General features: G+C 38.5%; 1 pseudogene; it reads right to left on the bottom strand.

Annotated features, from left to right (window-relative positions):
- Window positions 1–9127: 9127 nt before the first annotated feature.
- LOC106754388 lies at window positions 9128–9979 on the bottom strand (annotated as a pseudogene).
- Window positions 9980–13244: the final 3265 nt, after the last annotated feature.

The following is a 13244-nucleotide window of genomic DNA, read 5'->3' as shown; positions in this document are numbered from 1 at the left end:
CTAAAAATCACTAAAAACCCTCAAAACACTTATAAACCCCTAAAATACCAATATTAACCCCTAAAAACCATTAAAACCCCCTCAAAACACTTATAAACCCCTTAAAAACCATTATAAACCCCTGAAAACCACTAAAACCCCTCAAAAAACTTATAAACCCCTAAAAAACAACTATAAACCCTTGAAAAACCATTATAAACCCTTCAAACCCACTGAAAACCTTAAAATCCAATCAAATCCCCTAAAAACACTTTTAAACCCCTCAAAAACCTCTATAAACCCCTAAAGACTACTAAAAACACTTATAAACCCATCAAAAACCACTATAAACCCTTAAAGACCACTAAAAACACTTATAAACCCATCAAAAACCACTATAAACCCTTAAAAACCACTAAAAACATTTTTAAACCCCTCAAAAACCACTAAAAACACTTTTAAACCCCTCAAAAACCAATGTAAACTCTTAAAAACGACTAAAACCCCTTAAAACATATATAAACATTCAAAAACCATTACAAACCCTTAAAAACCACTAAAACCCCCTAAAAACACTTATAAACCCCTAAAAAACCACTATAAACCCATAGAAACCCCTAAAAACACTTCTAAACCTGCTATAAAGCCTTAAAAACCACTAAAAACTACTAAAAACACTTACAAACCCCTCAATAACCACTATAATGTGTTGTTTGTGTGTGAATCTAAGTGTGATTGTGTGTTTTCGAGTATGAGAGAGAGAGAGAGATTGTGTGTGTGTCTATGTGTTTGTGTGTGTTTATGTGAGTGATGTGTGTATGGGCGAATAGGAGTGTGGGTATAAGTTTGTATGTGGGGTGGGTGTGTGTGTGTAATATATGTGTGTTTGTGGAGGTGTGTGTGTTTGTGTTTGTGTGTTTATGTGTGTGTGTGTGTGTGTGAATGTGTGTTTATATGTGCATGTTTGTGTGAGTGTGTGTGTGTGTGTTTGTGTGGGTAATATGTGTGTGTAGGTGTGTTTATGTTTGTGTTTATACAGTTACGTGCGTTTGTGTATGTATTTTTGTGTGTGTGTGTGTGTGTGTGAGTCTGCGTGTGTGTGTGTGTGTTTGTGTGGGTAATATGTGTGTGTAGGTGTGTTTGTGTTTGTGTTTATACAGTTATGTGTGTTTGTGTATGTGTTTTTGTGTGTATGTGTGAGTCTGTGTGTGTGTGTGTGTTTGTGTGGGTAATATGTGTGTGTAGGTGTGTTTGTGTTTGGTGTTTATACAGTTATGTGCGTTTGTGTATGTGTTTCTGTGTGTGTGCGTGTGAGTCTGTGTGTGTGTGTGTGTTTGTGTATGTATGAATGTCTTTGTATGTGTGTGTGTTAATGTGATTGTGTGTCTGATGTGTGTGTGTGTGTGTGTGTTTATGTGTTTATGTTGGTGGTATGTGTGTAGGGGTATAGGTTTGTATGTATGTAGGTGTGTGCGTGTGTGTAATATATGTGTTTGTGTGTGTGGGTGTCAATGTTTATGGGTGTGTGTGTGTGTCTGAATGTGGGTTTGTGTGTTGTGTGTGCATGTTTGTGTGAGAGTGTGTGTGTGTTCGTTTGGTAATATGTGTGTATGTGAGTGTGTTTGTGTTTGTATAATTACGTGTGTTTGTGCATGTGTTTGTGTGTGTGTGTGTGTGTTTGTATTGTAATATGTGTGTGTGTGTGTGTAATATATGTGTGTGTATCTATGTGCGTATGTGTGTGAATGGGGGGTTTATGTATGTGTGAATAGGGGGTTTATGTATGTGTGTGTTTTTTTGTGTTTGTTTGAGTNTGTGTGTTTGGGAGTGTTTGTGTCTTTGTGTCTTTGTGTGCGTAATATGTGTGTGTGTGGGTGGGTGTGAGAGTGCATATGTTTATAAGGTTGTGCGGTGTGTGTGTGTGTTTATGTGTTTAATACATGTGTTTGTCAGAGTGTTTGTGTGTTTTTGCGTTTGTGGGTGTCCATGTGTGTGTGTCGGTTTGTGTGTGTGTCTGTGTGTGTTTCTTTGGGTGTGAGTTAGTGTGTGTTTTTTTATTTTTATTTGTGTTTGTTTGTGTTTGTTTCTATATTTGTATGTGTGAGTGTGTTTGTGTGTGCGTGAATGTGTTTGTGTGTGATTGTATGTTTTAATGTTTGAGAGAGAGAGAAAGAGAAAAAGAGAGAGAGTGTGTGTGTGTCTATATGTTTGTTTGTGTGATGTGTCTATGTGTGTTTGCGTGTGTTTATGTGGGTGATATGTGTGTATAGGTGGATGGAAGTGTAGGTATAGGTTTGTGTATGTGTGTGTAATATATGTGTTTGTATGGGCAGGTGTGTGTGTATAATATGTGTGTGTGTTTGTTTGTATGTGTTTGTGGTGGTAGGTGTGTGTGTGTGTGTTTGTGTGTGCATGCATGTGTGTGTGTATGTGTGTGAGTGAATGTGTGTTTGTGCTTCCTTGTTTGTGTGAGAGTGTGTTTGTGTTTCTGTGGCTAATATCGGCGGTTTTAACCCCCGTTAATAGTGATGCAGCTTTTCCCCACAGCTTTTCTAAGGGTTTGCCTAATCCGAGTAACATACTTTACGGGACATAAAAGTCTCGCTAATACCCACGGTTTTAACCCCCGTTATTAGTGACACAACTTTTCCCCACTGCTTTTTCAAGGGTTTTCCTAATCCAAGTAACATACTTTCCGGGGGTTAAAACCCCCACTAATACCGGGGGTTTTAACCCCCGCTAATACCGTCGATTTTAACCCCCGCTAATAGTGACGCATCTTTTCCCCACAGCTTTTCCAAGGGGTTTCCTAATCGGGTAACATACTTTCCGGGGGTTAAAACCCCCGCTAATACCAGCGGTTTTAACACCCGCTAATAGTGACGAAACTTTTCCCATAGTTTTTCTAAGGGTTTTCCTAATCCGGGTACCATACTTTCTGGGGGTTAAAACCCCGCTAATACCGGCGGTTTTAACCCCCGCTAATAGTCATGCAGTTTTTCAAAGCTTTTCCAAGGGTTTTCCTAATCCGGGTAACACACTTTCTGGGGGTTGAAACCTCCGCTAATACCGGGGTTAAAACCCCCACTAGTACCGGGGGTTCAAACCCCCGCAAATACCGGGGGTTAAAACCCCCGCAAATACCGGGGGTTAAAACCCCCGCAAATACCGGGGGTTAAAACCCCCGCTAATACCGGGGGTTTTAACCCCCGCTAATAGTGACGAAGCTTTTCCCATAGTTTTTCTAACGGTTTTCCTAATCCGGGTAACATACTTTCCGGGGGTTAAAACCCCCGCTAATACCGGGGGTTAAAATCCCCGCTAATACCCACGGTTTTTACCCCCGCTAATAGTCACGCGGTTTTTCAAGGCTTTTCCAAGGGTTTTCCTAATCCGGGTAACATACTTTCCAGGGGTTAAAACACCCGCTAATATCGGGGGTTAAAATCCCCGCCAATACCGGGGTTTAAAACCCCCGCCAATACCGGTGGTTAAAACCCCCGCCAATACCGGGGGTTAAAACCCCCGCTAATAGTCACGCAGTTTTTGAAAGCTTTTCCAAGGGATTTCCTAATCTGGGTAACATACTTTCCGGGAGTTAAAACCCCCGCTAATACCGGGGGTTTTTACCCCCGTTAATAGTCACGCGGTTTTTCAAGGCTTTTCCAAGGGTTTTCCTAATCCGGGTAACATACTTTACAGGGGTTAAAACACCCGCTAATATCGGGGGTTAAAACCCCCGCCAATACTGGGGGTTAAAACCCCCGCCAATACCGGTGGTTAAAACCCCCGCCAATACCGGGGGTTGAAACCCCCGCTAATAGTCACACAGTTTTTCAAAGCTTTTCCAAGGGTTTTCCTAATCCGGGTAACATACTTTCTTGGGGTTAAAACCTCCGCTAATACCGTTGTTTAAAACCCACACAAATACCGGGGGTTAAAACCCCCGCTAATACCAGGGGTTAAAACGCCCGCTAATACCGTCGGTTTTAACCCCGCTAATAGTGACGCAGCTTTTCCCACGATAAAATCACCTACTGTAAGATCACCCACGAAAAAATCACCCACTATAAGATCACCCACGATAAAGTCACTCATTATAAGATCACGCACAATAAAATCACTCATTATAAGACCACCCATGATAAGATTACCCACAATAAAATTACTGACAATAAGTTCACCTCTTGATCAGATCGCCCACAATAAGATTACCCATGATAAAATCACCCACGATAAGATCACCCACGATAAAATCACCCACTATAAGTTCACCCACGATAAGATCACCCACTCTAAGATCACCTACCATAAGATTACCCACGATAAGTTCGCCCACGATAAAATTCCCTACTATAAGATCACCCACGATAAAATTAACCAAACAAACACACAAACACACACGCATGCATATTACACACAGAAACACACGTACACACAAAAAATGACTCATACACAGTCTTTCACAAACACATATATTAAACACATAAACACACACACACGCACAATCGTATAAACATATAGCCACACACACCCACATACACACACACATTACGCAGACAAAGACACTCACATACAAACACAAACAAACACACACACACACTCAGATAAACAAAAAAAAACACACACACGTATACACACAAAAACCCATCCACACATAAATAGACATTAACACATATATATTACATACACAAACACACATAGTACACACACAAACAAACACACACACACACACTCACACACAAAAACACATACACAAACACACGTAACTGTATAAACACAGACACCTACACACTCACATACACACATATTACCCACGTAAACACAAACACACATGCATACATGCACACACACAAACACACATACACACACAGAGACACAAACATAGACACAGACCCACACGCACATATTACACACACACAAACACACAAACCCACCCACCCACACAAACACATATATTACACACACACATACAAACTTATACCCACACATACATATCACCCACATAAACACACACACACAGCACACACACACTCATACGCACACAAACACACATATTACACTAACATATTCATAAACACTCGTAACTGTATAAACAAAGATACACCCACACACACGCATATTACCCACACAAACACAAACACACACTCTCACACAAACAAGCAAGCACAAACACACATTCACACACAACAACATACACACACACACAAACACACATACACACATGAATGCACACACAAACACATACACACCTACCACCACAAACAAATACAAACAAACACACAGATATTACGCACACACCGGCCCATACAAACACCTATTACACACATACACAAACCTATACTTACACTTCCATTCACCTACACACAGATCACCCACATAAACACACACAAACACAAATACAAACATCACATACACAAACACATAGACACACACTCTCTCTTTTTCTCGTTCTCTCTCTCTCAAACATTAAAACATAAAATCACACACACACACACTCACACATACAAATACAAAAACAAACACATACAAACACAAATAAAAATGCACACACTAACTCACACCCAAACAAACACACGCACGCACAGAAACACACCCACAAACCCACACACACACACACATGGACACACACAAACACAAAAACACACAAACATTCTGACAAACACATGTATTAAACACATAAACCCACACACACGCACAATCGTATAAGCATATAGTGGTTTTGAAGGGTTTATAGTCGATTTTAAAGGGTTTATAGTGGGTTTTTAGGGGTTTACAAGTGTTTTGAGGAGTTTTTAGTGGTTTTAGGGGTTTATAATGATTTTTAAGGGGTCAATATGTATTTTGAGGGGGTTTTAGTGATTTTTAGGGGTTTATATTGGTTTTTAGGGGTTTATAAGTGTTTTGAGAGTTTTTAATGATTTTTAGTGGTATTTTTTGGTTTTTAAGGAGTATTTTTGGGTTTTTAGAGTATATAAGGGGTATTTTCGGGTTTTTATGGTTTTTAAGGTGTATTTTTCGGTTTTTAGGATTCTTAAAGGGAATTTTATGCTTTATTGGGTTTTTTTGGGTATTTTTGGGTTTTCAGATTTTTTTAGGGGTATTTTTGGATTTCCAGGGTTTTTAAGGGGTATTTTTGGGTTTTCAAGGTTTTTAAGGGGTAATTTTGGGTTTTTAGGGGTTTTAAGGGAACTTTCGGGTTTTTAGGATTTTTAGGGATATTTTTGGGTTCTTAGGGTTTTTAAGGGGTATTTTTGGGTTTTTAAGGTTTTTAAGGGATATTTTTTTGTTAAAAAAACCCAAAAATACCCAAAAATATCCCTTAAAACCCTAAAAACAGAAAAATATCCTTTAAAAACCCAGAAATCCCCAAAAAACACTAAAAACCCGAAAATACCCCTTAAAAACCCTAAAAATCCAAAAATACCCTTAACAAACCCTAAAAACCCAAAGTTAAAAAAACACCCTAAAACTCCAAAAATTCACCTTAAAAATCCTAAAACCCCAAAAATACCCCTTAAAAATCATAAAAACCCAAAAATACCCCTTAAAAATCATAAAAACCCGAAAATACCCCTTAAATACTCTAAAAACCCAAAAAAACCACTTAAAAACCCTAAAAACCCAAAAATACCACTTAGAAACCATAAAAACATAAAAATGCCCCTTAAAAACCCAAAAATAGAAAAATATCCCTTAAAACCCCAAAACTACCCCTAAAAAACCCAAAAATATCTCTTATATCCCTTAAAAACCCGAAAATACCCCTTAAAAACCATAAAAACCCCAAAATACCCCTTAAAAACCCTAAAAATCTGAAAATACCCCTAAAAGGGGCTAAAAGCCGAAAAATACCCACAAAAACACAAAAATATCCCTTAAAAACCATAAAAACCCAAAAATGCCCCTTAAAAACCCCAAAAACAAAAAAAAAAAATCCCTTAAAAACCCTAAACACCCAAAAATACCCAAAAATATCCTTAAAACCATAAAAATCCAAAAATACCCCTTAAAAACCCTAAAACTGAAAAATACCCCTTAAAAACCATAAAAACCTAAAAAGACCCCTTAAATACTCTAAAAGCCCAAAAATACCACTAAAAATCACTAAAAACCCTCAAAACACTTATAAACCCCTAAAAAAGCAATATTAACCACTAAAACCCCCTCAAAACACTTATAAACCCCTTAAAAACCATTATAAACCCCTGAAAACCACTAAAACCCCTCAAAAAACTTAAAAACCCTTAAAAAACCACTATAAACCCTTGAAAAACCATTATAAACCCTTCAAACCCACTGAAAACCTTAAAATCCACTCGAACCCCCTAAAAACACTTTTAAACCCCTCAAAAACCTCTATAAACCCCTAAAGGCCACTAAAAACACTTATAAACCCATCAAAAACCACTATAAACCCTTAAAAACCTCTAAAAACACTTTTAAACCCCTCAAAAACCACTGAAAACACATTTAAACCCCTCAAAATCCAATATAAACTCTTAAAAACGAATAAAACCCCTTAAAACACATATAAACATTCAAAAACCATTATAAACCCTTAAAAACCACCAAAAACCCCTAAAAACACTTATAAACTCCTAAAAAACCACTATAAACCCTTAAAAACCCCTAAAAACACTTATAAACCCGCTATAAAGCCTTAAAAACCACTAAAAACTACTAAAAACACTTATAAACCCCTCAATAACCACTATAAACCCTTAAAAACCCCTAAAACAACTAAAAACACTTACAAACCGCTCAATAAGCACTATAATGTGTTGTTTGTGTGTAAATGTAAGTGTGATTGTGTATTTTCGTGTTTAAGAGAGAGAGAGAGAGATTGTATGTGTGTCTATGTGTTTGTGTGTGTTTATGTGGGTGATGTGTGTATGGGCGAATAAGAGTGTGGGTATAAGTTTGTATGTGGGTGGGTGTGTGTGTAATATATATGTGTTTGTGGAGGTGTGTGTGTTTGTGTTTGTGTTTATGTGTGTGTGTTTGTGTGTGTGAATGTGTGTTTATGTGTGCATGTTTGTGTGAGAGTGTGTGTGTGTGTTTGTGTGGGTAATATGTGTGTGTAGCTGTGTTTGTTTTTGTATTTATACAGTTACGTGTGTTTGTGTATGTGTTTTTTTGTGTGTGTGTGTGAGTTTGTGTGTGTGTGTGTGTTTGTGTGGGTAATATGTGTGTGTAGGTGTGTTTGTGTTTGTGTTTATACAGTTACGTGTGGTTGTGTATGTGTTTTATTGTGAGTCTGTGTGTGTGTGTGTTTGTGTATGTATGAGTGTCTTTGTGTGTGTGTGTGTTAATGTGATTGTGTGTGTGATGTGTGTGCGTGTGTGTGTGTGTGTTTATGTGTTTATGTTGGTGGTATGTGTGTGGGGGTATAAGTTTGTATGTATGTAGGTGTGTGCGTGTGTGTAATATATGTGTTTGTGTGGGTGTTTATGTGTGTGAGTGTTAATGTTTATGGGTGTGTATGTGTCTGAATGTGGGTTTGTGTGTTGTGTGTGCATGTTTGTATGAGAGTGTGTGTGTGTGTTTGTTTGGTAATATGTGTGTGTGTGAGTATGTTTGTGTTTGTGTTTGTATAATTACGTGTGTTTGTGTATGTGTTTGTGTGTGTGTGTGTTTGTAGTGTAATATGTGTGTTTGTGTATGTAATATATGTGTGTTTCGGTGCATGTGTGTGTGTATCTATGTGCGTATGTGTGTGAATGGGGGGTTTATGTATGTGTGTGTTTTTTTGTGTTTGTTTGAGTGTGTGTGTTTTGGAGTGTTTGTGTCTTTGTGTCTTTGTTTGCGTAATATGTGTGTGTGTGGGTGGGTGTGAGAGTGTATATGTTTATAAGGTTGTGCGTGTGTGTGTGTGTTTATGTGTTTAATACATGTGTTTGTCAGAGTGTTTGTGTGTTTTTGCGTTTGTGGGTGTCACTGTGTGTGTGTCGGTTTGTGTGTGTGTCTGTGTGTGTTTCTTTGGGCGTGAGTTAGTGTGTGTATTTTCATTTGTGTTTGTTTGTGTTTTTTTCTGTATTTGTGAAAGACTGTGTGTGTGTTTATGTGTTTAATTTATGTTTGTGAAAGACTGTGTGTGAGTCATTTTTTGTGTGTATGTGCGTTTTTGTGTGTAATATGCGTGTGGGTTTAAATACCTTTTTAGTCCCCAAGTTGGGGACTGAGTTTCTGTTTTGTACCCGGTTTTAAAGATGAAAACATTAGATCCCTATGTTATGAAAATTGTATGAATAAGGTCCTCTCCGTTAAGTTCACATCAACGACTTTAATTCTATGCTGATCTGGCACACTTTTTCTCTTCTCTCCTCTGCTGCACAGTTTTTTCTCTATCATGTTCAATTTTCTCTCTCTCTTCCATTAATGCAATTAAGTGTAATTATTATTAAAATTTGGCAGAAAGTTCTTGTGTTGACAAATCTCCACGTTCGATGGGGGCCCACATAAATAAGCAACTGAAAGCCTTTGCTTCACCCGATTCATCAAGACCCGTGGAGCACACTCCAGTACAACTCGATTGACAATATCTGCATCAGGTCTCCCACGTTTACCACAAGCCCGACATTCACTGGCAGCACCGTCACCCATACGCTGCCTTTCCGGTGAACTTGCAGTCCGCTTAAGTTGTCCTAGTAAAGAATTGTCAAAAGGGTGGAATCCGTGTGGGCGGCCAGACCCATTGCCCGATCCAGATCCGGACATGTTGGGTACGAATTCAGTTGCAAGGTAGCGCAAGTCATTTTGAATTGACCTTTTGCACCGGCCCATTTTAGGTCTTCCTTTGTGATACCCAGAAATTCCAACATCAGCCACATCAGTTTTTCCGCTAGCTTTTTCATCGTTTCATCATATTGCATGACAATGTCACTAAACAAAAAGATAAAAACAAATTTCAAAAATAAGCCCAGAGATTTCCGACATATCAAGAAACATTAGTATACACACACATATATACTAACCAGTGGTAATCTTGGGGCCATAATTGTTAAAATAAGCCTAGAGATTTCCGACATATCAAGAAACATTAGTATACACACAAATATATACTAACCAGTGGTAATCTTGGGGCCATAGTTGTTAAAATGCTCGAGTTGTACTGGAGTGTGCTCCACGGGTCTTGATGAATCGGGTGAAGCAAAGGCTTTCAGTTGCTTATTTATGTGGGCCCCATCGAACGTGGAAATTTGTCAACACTTAATTGCATTAATGGAAGAGAGAGAAAAAACTGAACATGACAGAGAAAAAACTGTGCAGCAGAGGAGAGAAGATAAAAAGTGTGCCAGATCAGCATAGAATTAAAGTCGTTGCTGTGAACTTAACGGAGAGGACCTTATTCATACAATTTTCATAACATAGGGATCTAATGTTTTCATTTTTAAAACCGGGTACAAAACAGAAATTCAGTCCCGAACTTGGGGACTAAAAAGGTATTTAAACCCACACGCATATTACACACAGAAACACACATACACACAAAAAATGACCTACACACAGTCTTTCACAAACACATATATTAAACACATAAACACACACACACGCACAATGGTATAAACATATAGCCACACACACCCACATACACACACACATTACGAAGACAAAGAAACTCACATACAAACACTCCCAAACACAAACAAACACACACACACTCACACAAACATAAAAAAAACACACACATACGTATACACACAAAAACCCATCCACATATTCATACACATTAACACATATATATTACATACACAAACACACATAGTACACACACAAAAAAACACACTCTCACACACAAAAACACAAACACAAACACACGTAACTGTATAAACACAGACACATACGCACTCACATACACACATATTACCCACACAAACACAAACACACATTCATACATGCACACACACAAACACACACACACACACAAACATAGACACACACACACACACGCACATATTACACACACACACACAAACCCATCCACCCACACAAACACATATATTACACACACACATACAAACTTATACCCTCACACACATATCACTCACATAAACACACACACACACACATCACACACACACATCACACACACACATCACACACACACACACACACACACTCATACATACACAAACACACATATTACACTAACATATTCATAAACACTCGTAACTGTATAAACACAGATACACCCACACAAACACACATCACACACATATTACACTAACATATTCATAAACACTCGTAACTGTATAAACACAGATACACCCACACACACGCATATTAGCCACACAAACACAGACACACGCTCTCACACAAACAAGCAAGCACAAACACACATTCACACCCAACAACACACACACACACACAAACACACATACACATACACACAAGAATGCACACACAAACACATACGCATCTACCACCACAAACACATACAAACAAACACACACAGATATTACGCACACACCGGCCCATACAAACACATATATTACACACACATACACAAACCTATACTTACACTTTTATTCACCTACACACACATATCACCCACATAAACACACGTAAACATAAATACACACATCACATACACAAACACAGACACACACACACACTCTCTCTTTTTTTCGTTCTCTCTCTCTCCCAAACATTAAAACATACAATCACACACACTCACACATACAAATACAAAAACAAACACATACAAACACAAATAAAAATGCACACACTAACTCACGCCCAAACAAACACACACGCACGAACACAAACACACACACAAACCGACACACACACACATGGACACACACAAATACAAAAACACACAAACATTCTGACAAACACTTGTATTAAACACATAAACACACACACGCACAACCGTATAAGCATATCCAACTCACACCTACCCACCCACACATATTACGCACACAAAGACACATACACACAAACACTCTCAAAGACACAAACAAACACACACACTCAAACAAACACACACGTACATAAACCCCCCATTCACAACACATAAGCACATAGATACACACACACAAACACCTTAACACATATATTACATACACAAACACACATATTACACTACAAACACACACACACACACACACCAACACATACACAAACACACGTAATTATATGAAAACAGACACAGACAGACTCACACACACATATTACCAAACAAACACACACATACACACTCTCACACAAACATGCAGAAACAACACACAAACACACATTCAGACACACACACACACTTACACAAACACATATATTACACACACGCACACACCCACACACATAAAAACTTATACTCCCACACATACCACCAACATAAACACATAAACACACACACGCACACACATGACACACACAATCACATAAAGACACACACACAGACACTCATACATACACAAACACGCACACACACAGACTCTCACACACACACACAAAAACACATACACAAACACACATAATTGTATAAACACAAACACATACACACCTACACACACATATTACCCACACAAACACACACACACACACACACACACAAACACAAGAACACATACACGCAAGCATCCACACACACTCACAGACAAACACATACACACACCGACCCACATACAAACTTATACCTACACTCATATTCGCCCATACACACCTTTAAGGGGTTTATAGGTGTTTTGAGGGGGTTTTAGTGGTTTTTAGGGGTTTATAGTGGTTTTTAAGGGGTTTATAAGTGTTTTGAGAGGTTTTGTAGTGGTGTTGAAGGGTTTATAGTCGTTTTTGAAGGGTTTATAGTGGGTTTTTATGGGTCTATAAGTGTTTTGAAGGGGTTTTTGATGAAGTCGATCCAGCCAGTGGAAGGGGAGAACAAGCAACGGACGTCTTGCAGTGTTTGGTAGCAGCGAAAGATGCAGATCAGTGGAGGAATTTGATGGCAGAGGAGCTCTCGGTGATGGTGAGATCTAGCTCAGGCAGCCTTCCACCGGAAGGAAGCTAGTTGGAATCGGGAAAACTCAGGAGTAGACTGTTGGTGCAGAGACTTATTATTGGACCCAAGTCATCATCCCCTCCCCCTTGGAAAGGATTTGTCCTCAAATCTTGATGGTTCTCCTGAGGACTTATTATTGTAGACTCCATAGAAGTTCCTCTTGGGTCAAAGATTAATCTACAATAAGCATCAAACATATCTCTAATTAGTTTTCTATGACCCAACAAAATGTATAAAAGAACATGTTTAGAAGAAGGTTTCTTAA

The sequence above is a fragment of the Vigna radiata genome, unplaced genomic scaffold (assembly GCF_000741045.1).
Source record: "Vigna radiata var. radiata cultivar VC1973A unplaced genomic scaffold, Vradiata_ver6 scaffold_458, whole genome shotgun sequence".
In the NCBI taxonomy this organism is placed as follows: Eukaryota; Viridiplantae; Streptophyta; class Magnoliopsida; order Fabales; family Fabaceae; genus Vigna; species Vigna radiata.
The sequence above is the reverse complement of the archived record's forward strand: the minus strand, read 5'-3'. Positions and strand labels throughout refer to the sequence as shown.